The sequence below is a fragment of the Lolium rigidum genome, chromosome 3 (genome assembly GCF_022539505.1).
Source record: "Lolium rigidum isolate FL_2022 chromosome 3, APGP_CSIRO_Lrig_0.1, whole genome shotgun sequence".
Classification (NCBI taxonomy): Eukaryota; Viridiplantae; Streptophyta; class Magnoliopsida; order Poales; family Poaceae; genus Lolium; species Lolium rigidum.
In genome coordinates, this window is record NC_061510.1 from 315,710,185 (window position 1) to 315,723,622 (window position 13,438).

Genomic DNA, 13,438 nt, shown 5'->3' on the forward strand with positions numbered 1-13,438 from the left:
AGCTCACTCTCACTTTTCTTTTTCTTTTTCTGGTTGTTTCTTCTCTTTTCCATTTCAAATCCAAATTCAAATATGTTTTTGAATATTGTTTGAACTCAAAATTTTCGAGAGATATTTCTAAACACATATGACTTATTTGATAACAGCAAGGCCATGTTGCCTAACATGAAAATCTTGAAAGGTTTTAAATGAGATTGAAATAGAGAAGAATTTGCATAATTGAGAATTATTGAACTTTGATGCAAATTTTGCTCAAATGCAACCTAAATGCATGCAATGCTCATGAACACTACTTTATTTATTAAACAAGGTTGGGATGTTACAACTCTACCCCCTTACAAGAATCTCGTCCCCGAGATTCCTAGATTTTAGAAAAGAAGGAAGGGTACTCAGATCGTAAACGATCTTCTCGTTCCCAGGTTGCTTCTTGCTCAGAATGATTAGACCACTGAACTTTCAGGAACTTGATGCTCTGACGTCAAGTTTACACTCGGCTTCATCAAGGATACGAACGGGATGTTCTCGATATATAGGTTAGATCTTCTTGGAGATCAAGAGTCTCGTGATCAATACCACGAATAGGATCTTTGAAGCAACGCTTGAGTTGGGATACATGGAAGACATCATGAACTTCAGGAAAGTTTTGAGGTAACTCCAACTTGTAAGAAACATTACCACACCTGGCAAGGATGCGAAAATGACCAACATAGAGAGGAGCTAGTTTTCCTTTGATACTAAAACGACGGACACCGTTGAGAGGAGTGACCCCAAGATAAGCCCGATCACCGATTTCATACTTCACTTCTTGATGATGGCGATCATAGTAGCTCTTTTGACGAGATTGGGAAGTTTTCATACACTCGCGAATGATGCAAACTTGATCTTCTGCTTCATTGATTATATCTGGTCCAAAGAACTTTCTTTCTCCGGTTTCGGACCAGTTCAAAGGAGTTCTACACCTTCTGCCATACAAAGCTTCAAAAGGTGCCATGCCCAGACTAGATTGGAAGTTGATGGAAGACACTTTTCCCAATCTTTACCGAAGGATATAACACAAGCTCTGAGCATGTATTCAAGAATTTGATTCACTCTTTTGGTTTGACCACCGGTTTGAGGATGATAGGATGTGCTAAAGGAGAGATGAGTTCCCATAGCTTTCTGAAGACTTTCCCAAAATTTGGAGGTAAACAAACTTCCACGATTAGAGATGATCTTCTTGGCAACACCATGAAGAGTGACTATTTGGGATATGTATAGATCGGCCAGTTGACTAGCACGAATATCTTCCCGAACAGGAAGGAAATGGGCAACCTTGGATAGGCGGTCAACCACTACACATATAACATATTTTCCATTTTTGGTCTTGGGGACACCGGTAATGAAATCCATGCCAATTTCATCCCATTTCCACTCTGGAGTAGATAGAGGTTGGAGAGTGCCATCATGTCTTTGATATTCAGCCTTCACACGACAAATGTCACATTCAACAACAAACTTAGCGATTTCTCGCTTCATCCCGGACCACAAGAATCTTTGGCGAAGATCCCGATACATCTTGGTACTACCAGGATGGTTGCAGAGGGGCGAATAATGAGCTTCTTTAGGGATTAGCTCTTTCAGATCCTGTTTATTCGACACGACTAGACGTTTACCGAAGTAAATGGTACCTTGATCATCAAAGGAGAAACATTTAGCAACTCCGCTAGCAATGTTCTTCTTGATCTCGGTGATGCCTGAATATTGCTTTTGAGCTGCATTTATCTGGTCTTCAAGAGAGGGCTTTACTTCTAGATTTTCAAGGAATCAACCAGGAACAATTTCAAGATTGAATTTTGCAAATTCCTCATAGAGAGAAGGTTGTTCTTGCTTAATCATCAGATTATTGCAATAGGATTTCTGACTTAGCGCGTCAACAACGACATTGGCTTTGCCGGGTTTATAGTTGAGGCCCAAATCATAGTCTGTGATGAGTTCCGACCATCTTCTCTGTCTGACATTCAGATTCGGCTAAGTAAAATGATACTTCAGACTTTGATGATCCGAGTACAACTCGCAACGATTACCGATAAGGTAAGGTCGCCATTGTTTAAGAGAATGGGCCACAACTACAAGCTCGAGATCATGGGTAGGATAATTAAGCTCGTGAGGCTTCAATTGTCGAGAGGCATAAGCCACAACATGGCCATCTTCACACATCCGAGCCCTTCGAGAGAGCCATCGCAATAGACAACAAAGTCTTTGCTTGTGTCTGGGAGAACAAGCACGGGAGCAGTAGTCAGCTTGGTTTTCAAAACCTGGAAGCTTCTTCAGCCTTTTCTAGCCATTCGAACTTCTTTTCTTTCTTGAGAAGATCCATCATTGGCTTTGTGTCAACACCCGGATTTTTAAGTCGAGGTGCCTATTATGCCATACATCGCAATCCCAGGAAGATTGTTTTTGCGAGACATAACAGTTGAATATCATAGAGTCATCATTTATTACAACACATAATCGTCTTACAACAATAGATCACATGATCCAATATTACACAAATAGTTGATCTAATGACCAAAACCACAATACGTAGCGGAAACGAAGTAGTAGTGGACTATCTTCCACAGGCAACGCTTAACGTTAGAAGATGCTCCTAGTTATCGTAGACGTCCTGTTGTCCGTCGTCTTGATACTGTTGCTCCTCTTCATAGTCTAGCATTTGAATAGCCAGGGACACATCCATGAGTACTTTAAAGTACTCGCAAACTAATACTAATGTAATTACTTATCAATTTTAATAAGGGGTGCTAAGCTCTAGGTTTATTTGCATAAAGCCAAGTTTAGTTCATAAATATTTAGTAAAGACTCCTCATTTTTGCTAACTGACTCAAGTGGGAACATTAGTGTCATTCCCACAACTCAATTGTGATTCAAGTCTAGTCACCTCTCAATTCATCCTTCCTTTTTAAGACAAAAGTTCTGACAACGGAACAGTATGGCCTTTCCAATCGTCCGTAACCGTGGACACGGCTATTCGAATAGGTTTAACACTCTGCGGAGGTTGTACTCTTGTGCCACAACTTTTGATTACATCCGTCGGGGATAACCCCGAATCATCGTAACTCAGTACGCGGATCATCAACCATAACCTTTCACTTATATACCCTAGTATAGGCACCTCTCCCCATGAGCTTGGCCTCCCGGTGAAGACAAACCGTCAACCCGGGAACTGCACGGGGCTTGGGTCTGACATTCACCTCATATTCACATCATTTCACTTTTAATGGAGGCAGCCTCGGCATAACTCCTATGACGCTTATTTAGAGGGAACCCATACTATGATACACAAACTTCTAGTTAAGCCCTACCCATAATCAGGTATTGTGGGGGTACTCGTATAATTGGAAGGGTATCGCATCCGAACCCAATCATCAGTTTTCCTCAAAATTCACCAAGTCACTCATGTCACATTCACCTTCAAAAATCTTTCAAAGTCATTTCATTTTACAAGTTCCCATCTAGAGTAGTCAATTTTATTTAGTTAGCACTAGCAACTAGTCATGAGGGGTGCTATCTAGCTTTGATTGCTCTAGGCTAAATTTGATGCCCTTGTTCTACTCTAGACCAAGTGAATCATAAATCAAAAGTAAACTTTGAAATACAATAAGCAAAATAATTGCAAGGTAAAAACATGGGATAGGTTTATTACACATAAAGTAAAAAAGTGATGGTGCCTTGCTCTTGTAGAGCTTTGCATTAGGGTGGTTCGCAAGAATATTAGCTGACCTTGAGTGGGGTAGTGATCAAAGTTCTCTTCCTCCTCCTGAGAGTAGACCTCCTCCTCCTGGTACTCCTCGGTACTAGCGTCTATACACGAATACGAGGTATACAATCACCAACAAAACTTAAGTGCTAGACTAAACACACCAAAGGTTCACACAAGCTTATTCTAGCATCACATTATTATTCACATGGTGATTGACTTGGTTTTCTTATTTAAGAGAAAAATAATTTCCTCTCATTATATCTTGTTAAGACTTAATCTCCTCAAATGATAGAGTATGAACATAGGTTGACCAAGGTCAACACTTCATAAGTATCATTTGAGGAAAAAGATTTAAATGGGATACTAGATCTCATGTGATTTAAAACCTCTATGGAATAATTTAATATCATTAAGTAATCACACATGAGGTGCTATAAACTAAGATCATTACCTCATATTGGATTACTTAAGACAATGATTTAAATGAGAGAGGAGCTCTCATACTATTTAAACAAATTAAATGAGATGATTTAAATGGACTAGAAATGGCTCCATAGCCATTATTTTGCTCTAGTCCATGATCATACAAACAACTATGCTATCTTTTTGCAAAAAAAATTAGAGTATGTCAAATGTGATTTATGAGAGTTGGAATCAACTCAAAATCACTTATGGTTGAATTTTAAATAAAGTTTGAAGTTTGAAAAGGCCCTGCCTTGTTATTTTTACTATTTGAATTCTACAACGAATCTGAGGGTAATACCAGTGGGGTTGTTTAGATAATTTCATAAGCTTTCCAAATATATAAAATTCACAAAATTTGGTTCAGTAGATTTGAAACTATTTAAGTTTTACCAAAGCATCTACAAGCAATTAAAATAAATCTAAAATTCGAATTTGAATGCGTGGGCTTTGGCGGGAAGGGAACTGGGCCAAAAGGGGGAAAACAGATGGGCCAGCCCAGCAGCGTGGCTCACACGCGCGGGCCGCCTGACAAGGTGGGCTCCACCTATCACTGGCTCACTTAACGCGAATCGGTATGGAGGATTGTGGAACGTGATCGTGCGGCCGTGGATCATCGTTGTCTCCGACGAGATCCCGACGTACTGGCGGCGAGGCTATGGGGTGGGAGAGCCTACCGGTGCTCCGGCGGTCGACGGCGAGGTGCGCGGCGACGTTGGCGAGGACGGGGAGTCTCCTGGTACCGGCGGCTTCGCTTGAGGACGCTCCAATCGACGACGAGGATCTCCGTGTACTGGCGGGCTCCGGCGACGAATTGGCGGTGCTCCGGTGCTAATGTGGCTAATTGACTGGTCGTTGAGAAGCAAGGATGGGAGGAGAACTGAATGGTGTGAAGAATGAAGGAGCGGGGGAGCTCTATTTATAGCGGAGGAGGGGGTGCTGCGGCGGAAGCTCGGGTTGCTAATGGCGCGGCCGTTCTGGTGCTCGAAGGGGCAAGGTGATGATGGCACTTGATGGCCAGCAGCATGGCGATGCTCAACGTCTCTCTGGCGCGGCAAAAGCGTGACGGGATCGATCGGACGGATGCATCTTCTGCCACTGTACTGGCGGCAAAACGTCGACGAGGACGACGGCGACGGTGCACGCGCAGGTGTTTGAGGATGTCTACGGGGTAGAGGTTGCAGTGGAGAAGCTCGATGCAGAGGGAGAGGTGTAGGGGAGGACGGAGGCGACGAGACGAGCCCATGCTCTGGCGCGCCCAGGGCGTGGTGATCACGCATACTGGCGTGCACTGGGCGTGCTTGGACACGCTGCGGCTCGGCCAATGCCAGCCTCGCGCGAGCTCAGGCTGTGCAGGGTGATGATCAGCACGGTCAGGTGATTCTCCAGGACAAGGTTAAAGGGAGAGAAGAGGACCAGAGAGGTTGAGTGGCATGAGGCCGGCATGGTGCACGGCATGGTCATGAAATGGCACTCTCCACACTTTAATCATCAAGAGAATGTACTGGCATTGATGCAGGAGATGTAGAGGAGCAATGATCAACAAAGATTGAAAGTGGTTTAGTCAAAAAACCTCTGGATAAAAGAGTGTGTGTGTAAACCAGAATTGTGCCTGCCAAGTGCTCGATGAAATGGCCGCATGAAGAAAATATTCAAATTTTTCAATTCTTTTTGGTGGAGTTGATTTGAATAATATATGGAGTAGAGTGGTGGTGGTGGTGGTGTGCAAATTGGTGCTGGTTTGCAAAGTTTCAAAAAGTGGATGATCTATACTTTGTTTCAAGGTTGCAACTTGTCTCATTTATATTGGTCAAACTATGCAGTCAACCATGGTGGTCAAACCAAGAAATGTTCATCTTTATATGGTCTTGGATGAGGTGGAAAGAAGTGAGGGGTTTTAGTTTAAGAATCTGCCAAACCAGGGGCTCAAAGTGGGCATGATGTTATAAAAGTGCAAATTGACCATTATCATATGTGAGTGAATTTTGATATTTCCTTTCATTTGATTTGTGTTTCTTTGATGCAAATGTGTTTGTTATTGATATATTAGTGTTTCACAAACAATGGCACAATCAATGGTGGTCTTGATTAATGATTTGCATATTTGGCTAAATGTGTATGTGAGTGAAAATGGTAGTTTTCTATTTTCTTTATTTCTCTCAATTTGGGGTGCTATGATCATGTACGAGGGTTTAAGCGTATGTGATCATCACACAAACACTCATCATGGTAAAGGCACACAAGAATGCATGAACACTATATGTAGCACTATATGCAAATAAAAGTTTTTGTTAGTTGAGTAATTGAAATCCTTTTCTTTATTAAGTTGAAACTTGGGATGTTACAAACCCTTCCCCCTTACAAAAAGATCTTGTCCTGAGATCTTAAAGAAAATTAGGAACTAAAGAGATCTGGGTATTCAGTCCTCATGAAGTCTTCTCGCTCCCAAGTAGCTTCTTCTTCGGTATGGTTACTCCATTGGATCTTCAGGAACTTGATACTCCTGGTGCGGGTGGTTCTGAAAGCTTCTTCCAAGATGCGAATAGGTACTTCGCAATAGGTCAAGTCTGAATTGATATCCACAGCTCGGTGATCGATGTTCTTGAAAACCTCGGTCTTCTCCGGCACTTCCAAGCATTTCCGGAGTAAGGAGATGTGAAACACATTGTGTACCGCTGACATTTCTTCAGGTAGTTCCAGCTGATAAGATACTTCTCCTCAGCGACTCAGGACTTTGAAGGGTCCAACATATCGGGGTGCAAGCTTTCCTCTAAGTTGGAATCTCTGCATTCCTTTAAGGGGGGATCTCGCAGGTCATCTCTCGGCATCTTTTGTCAGTGTAACTCTTATGTCTTGACTGGACGGTCTTGAGGTATTCACGGATCTTGTGCACCGTCTCTTCAGCTTCTCGGAGAATATCTGGTCCAAAGACTTGGCTCTCTCCGATTTCCGACCAATTCAGAGGGGTACGACACTTCCTTCCGTACAAGGCTTCAGATGGGGCCATTTGCAAACTGGATTTATAACTGTTGTTGTACGAGAATTGTACGTAAGGCAGGCAGTCTTCCCACTTGGATCCATACTCAAGCACACATGCTCTCAACATATCTTCCAGTATCTGATTGACTCGTTCAGTCTGTCCATCGGTCTGCTGGTGATAGGCGGTGCTGAAATTCAGCCGGGTTCCTAGTCCTTCATGTACTTTCTGCCAAAATCTTGAGGTGAATTGAGATCCTCTATCTGACACAATTGACTTCGGGGTTCCGTGCAGGCTGACTATCCGTGAGATATATAACTCGGCGAGTCTTGGTCCTTGTATAGGTGGTCTTGACGGGGATGAAATGGGCTACCTTGGTCAATCTGTCGACCACTACCCAAATAGAATCATTTCCTTTACTAGATTTGGGCAATCCGGTGATGAAGTCCATTACTACAGAATCCCACTTCCACTCGGGAATCTGCAGTGGTTGCAGCAATCCTGCGGGTCGTTGATGTTCTGCTTTGACTCGTTGACACATATCACACTTGGCGATGTAGCTTCCAATCTCTCTCTTCATTTAATGCTACCAAAATTGTTCCTTCAAATCTTGGTACATCTTGGTTCCTTCGGGATGCATGGAGTAAAGGGTGTCATGGGCTTCTTTCAGGATAACTTGCTTCAACTCGGAATCTGACGGCACACATAAGCGTCCGTTGTACCACAGCACTCCTTCTTCATCTTCGGTGAATCCCGGTGCCTTTCCCGCAGCTATTTGGCTCTTGATCCCATTAATGCTAGCATTTCCCTTCTGGGCTTCCTTTATCTGACTAATCAAGGTAGGTTGGAGTTCGATGCTGGCTAGAAATCATTCACTAACTAGCTCCAATCTAAACTGCTCAAATTCTTGATGCAAACCAGGTTGCTCTTCTGCGATCATGGAGTTCAACTGACACGGCACTCTACTCAGGCCATCCGCTACCACATTGGCTTGCCGGGGTGATAGTGAATTTCCATATCATAATCCTTGATTAGCTCTATCCATCTGCGCTGCCTCATATTCAGCTCCTTCTGAGTGAAGATATACTTCAGGCTCTTGTGATCCGAATAGATCTCGCATTGATTACCCATGAGGTAATGACGCCATACTTTCAGGGCTAAGACTACTGCTGCTAGCTCTAAGTCATGGGTTGGCTAATTCTTCTCATGTTGCTTCAGTTGCCTAGACAGATATGATATCACTTTGCCTTCTTGCATCAACACACATCCAAGACCAATCTTGGAAGCATCACAATAGACGTCGAAGGGCTTGGTGATGTCCGGCATGATCAATATTGGGGCTGAGGTCAATCTGTTCTTGAGCTGCTGGAAGCACTCTTCACATTTATCAGTCCATTCAAACTTCTTATATTTCTTCAATAATTGAGTCATTGGTCTTGCTATGCTTGAGAATCCTTCAACAAACCGGCGGTAATATCCCGCCAATCCGAGAAATGCACGGACTTCAGTCTGAGTGGTTGGGGCTTTCCATTCTTCAACGGTTTTGATTTTAGAGGGGTCAACGGCAATTCCTCCTGCAGACAAGATATGTCCCAGGAATCCTACTTCCTTCAACCAAAACTCACATTTGCTGAACTTGGCGTACAACTGATGCTCCCGAAGGGTATCTAGGACCACTTCCAAATGCTGCTCATGTTCTTCCTCTGACTTGGAGTAGATTAGGATGTCGTCGATGAATACAACGACAAACTTATCCAGGAAGTTCATAAAGATCTTATTCATGAGATTCATGAAGTAAGCGGGGGCATTGGTCAATCCAAATGACATGACATTGTACTCATACAATCCATATCTGGTGGTAAAGGCAGTTTTGGGAATATCGGTGGCACGAATCTTTAGTTGATGGTAACCAGTCCTAAGATCAATCTTAGAGAATACTTTGGCACCGGTCAGCTGGTCAAACAGGTCTTCTATCTTTGGCAATGGATACTTATTCTTGATGGTGACATCGTTAAGCTTACGGTAATCCGTACATAAACGAGTGGCACCGTCCTTCTTATCCACAAACAAAATTGGGGATCTCCAAGGCGACGCACTTTGTCGAATCAGACCTATGAACAACATATCATCCAGTTGCTTCTTCAGTTCCACTAACTCTGTCGGGTTCATACTATAGGCTCTCTGGGCTATAGGTCCTGTTCCAGGGATTAACTCAATGATAAACTCGATATCCCGATCTGGGGGCATACCGGGTAAATCATCAGGAAACATATCGTGGCATCGACAGAAGACCCATGGTGATGGCCTTCTTGGCACAATCAATCAGTCCATGATGTTTCGACATCCAGTCCATACCCAGTAGTACTTCCAAACCTTTTGCTCCCAGAACAATCAAATTTGCATAAAAATCTATTTCATGTATTCTGATAGGCACATCTTTGCAAATTTTTCTAGCTTTAGTTGTTGAACCAGGTATTTGAACTATCATGACATGCTTCAAACTGATGGGTTGAATCTTACTAGTGCATGCAAAATCTTCAGTAACAAACGAATGCGATGCTCCAGAATCAAACAACACTCTTGCAGGTATTGAGTTAACAGAGAACATACCCAGCACGACATCTGGTGCTTCCTGGGCTTCTTCGGCACTCATGTGAAAGAGGCGGCCGCTGCGGTTGTTCGGGTTGTTCGGGGTGAACTTCCTGCCGGTGGAGACACGGCGTTGCTGCTGAGCAGGGGCAGAGGTGTTGGGGGCAGTCTTGGCGAGCCTTTTGGGGCACTCGTTGGAGTAGTGACCCACCACTCCACACTCATAACAAGTGATGGTGGACTTGTCCTTGGGGGTGATGGGAACAGCGTTGCTCCCAGTCCTTGGAGCAGTGTTGGAGTTGTTGTTGGGGGATCTCATCGGGGCGCGGTTGAAGTGGTTGGTGTTGGCATGGTGGGGGTTGTTGTTGTTGTTGTGGCCTCCTGGCCTAGGGTGTCCTCCACTCCGGTTCTGAAAACCCGGACGTGACATCTGCATCTGGGGCTTGTTGTTTCTTGGGGAAAACCCTCTGCTTCAGCTGGGGCGAAACCTTGGGGTATTGCTAGGCCCACTCTGGTGCATCATGCGGCGCTTGCGGTTCTCGTTGGCTTGGTTGAGTTTTCCCTCCATCTGGATGGCTGAATCAACCAGGGCTTCAAGGTCAGCAAAAGGAATGTTGACCAGCACAGTCTGCATCTCATCGTGCAGTCCGTTCAGAAATCTCTCCTTCCTTTTCTCGGTGGTGTCCGTCTCATCCGGGGCGTACCTTGATAGAGTGAGGAATCTGTCGCGGTATTGTACCACGGTCAGTCTGCCCTGCTTGAGTTCCCTGAACTCGTCCCTCATTTTCTTGATCAGACCCGGGGGCACGTGATACTTGCTGAACTTGAGCTTGAAATCTTCCCAAGTTATCATTTGCCCCGCATTCAATGCACGGGCACTCGTCCACCAGGCTCGTGCAGGTCCTGCCAAGTAGTGGGTGGCAAACAGCACCTTATCATTGGCTTCTACTCCGGCAACTTCAAGATTGTTCTCCATGGTTTGGAGCCAATCATCAGCATCAAGGGGCTCTTCCGTCTTGCTAAACACAGGTGGGTTAGTGTTCTGGAAGTTCTTCAGCTTGGATCCCGGGTGATCATGGTTTCCATGGCCTTGGTTATTCTGAGCGATCTGTTGCAGTGCAGCGATATTGGCTTGCCTTTCAGCTCATTCAGCCTATCTATCTGCCATCACCATCTGCAACATCTGCATCATTGCATCCTGATTTGTGCTGCGAGTTGGAGGGGCCATCTGAACATTGAGATAGATCATGAGACGAGAGGGAATTTTCTATGGCTTATTTTGGGTAAAGTTCAAAAGTTTAAAACTTGAGTTCTTGATATGTTGAAATTAAACACACTTTTATTCATTCAAGGAGCACACATTACAAACTAACACACCGGATGGTTTGAAGAACCATTTCACCGTTCTACGATACACGGGACCGATACAACTCACGCCTACTCAAGTGCTCATGTGAAACTACTCTTCATCAACATTGATCGGGAAGGAATTATCCATCCCGGCTTCCAGGTGCTCATAGCCATCCACATAGGGGTGGAAGGCCAGGTCTTCGTCTTCCTCTTCTTCGTAGTCATCATCATTGCTCACATAGGAGTATCCATCTCCCTGGATGTCTTCTCCTTCGCCTTCTCCCTCCAGGTCCTTGAGCTGTTCTGCCTGGGCTTCGATAGTCTCCTTTAGTGAGGCTATCTTTGCTCGGAGGCGAGCGATGGTGTAGTCCTTCTTCGCGTTCAGTTGGCGAAGAGTCCTGCGCTCCTTGGCGATGACCTTGATGGTCTCGGCCTGTTGAGCCTGCTGGAGGTAGGTGTGGTTGGCGTAGGCGTGGGAGTTGTCCAGCTCCATGCGAGTCTCGCATAGCATGAAGTCAAGGTGGTCCACATGATACCTCAGCTCGGGGTGGGACGGCAGGTCCATGGGTCCTCCAATGGAGTTGTGCCTTGCGAGGTGAGCAAAGCGTTCCTCTTGGATGGCCATCGCGTTCTGCCCGCACAGACGGGCAAGTGCTTCCTGAAGAGCACGAGCGAGTCCGGCCACCCAGTTGTTCTCCCTAAAAGAGAACTGGATCCTTTCGGACATGGGAAACTCAAGCTTCCCTCGGATGTCGGCCATGATGACCCACTGCAGCTGCCCTCCGGGCTGGTCGTTGACTTGACCCCCGAAGAACTCCGGGGGCGGGCGTCCAAGGAACTCCGATAGGGCATGGAGGTCCCTCTCGAAGATCATGTCCCCGCCATTCCCTAGCTGGTAAACCTTGGTCTGGGAGAACTGCTCCATCTGTAGAGGAATTAGATGAGTAAGTTAGAGAAGTGCAAGTGTTCAAAATTTTAAGTAACTTATAAGAAAGAGCATGAATTTATTGTTTTGAAAAGAGCACAAAGGTAAGAGTGTGAATATGTTTTCGTAACTATTCACTTCATTGAATTTGAAACTAAGTTTTTCAGACGTCCATTCTAACTAGGGTCTCGTAAGGTCAAACAATGGCTCTGATACCAACTTGTCAACACCCGGATTTTTAAGTCCAGGTGCCTATTATGCCATACATCGCAATCCCAGGAAGATTGTTTTTGCGAGACATAACAGTTGAATATCATAGAGTCATCATTTATTACACCACATAATCGTCTTACAACAATAGATCACATGATCCAATATTACACAAATAGTTGATCTAATGACCAACAACACAATACGTAGCGGAAGCGAAGTAGTAGTGGACTATCTATTCCACAGGCAACGCTTGACGTTAGAAGATGCTCCTAGTTATCGTAGACGTCCTGTTGTCCGTCGTCTTGATACTGTTGCTCCTCTTCATAGTCTGGCATTTGAATAGCCAGGGACACAGCCATAAGTACTTTAAAGTACTCGCAAACTAATACTAATGTAATTACTTATCAATTTTAATAAGGGGTGCTAAGCTCTAGTTTTATTTGCATAAAGCCAAGTTTAGTTCAGAAATATTTAGTAAAGACTCCTCATTTTTGCTAACTAACTCAAGTGGAAACATTAGTGTCATTCCCACAACTCAATTGTGATTCAAGTCAAGTCACCTTTCAATTCATCCTTCCTTTTTAAGACAAAAGTTCTGACAACGGAACAGATGGCATTTCCAATCGTTCGTAACCGTGGACACGGCTATTCGAATAGGTTTAACACTCTGCAGAGGTTGTACTCTTGTGCCACAACTTTTGATTACATCCGTCGGGGATAACCCCGAATCATCGTAACTCAGTACGCGGATCATCAACCATAACCTTTCACTTATTGATGGCGTGTATTTCACACGTTCGTTGGGAACCCCAAGAGGAAGGTATGATGCGCACAACAGCAAGTTTTCCCTCAGAAAGAAACCAAGGTTTATCGAACCAGGAGGAGCCAAGAAGCACGTTGAATGTTGATGGCGGCGGGATGTAGTGCGGCGCAACACCAGAGATTCCGGCACCAACGTGGAACCTGCACAACACAACCAAAGTACTTTGCCCCAACGAAACAGGTGAGGTTGTCAATCTCACCGGCTTGTCTGTAACAAAGGATTAACCGTATTGTGTGGAAGATGATTGTTTGCAGAGAAAACAGTAGAAACAAGTATTGCGAGCAGATTTGTATTTCAGTATAAAAGAATGGACCGGGGTCCACAGTTCACTAGAGGTGTCTCTCCCATAAGATAAAAGCA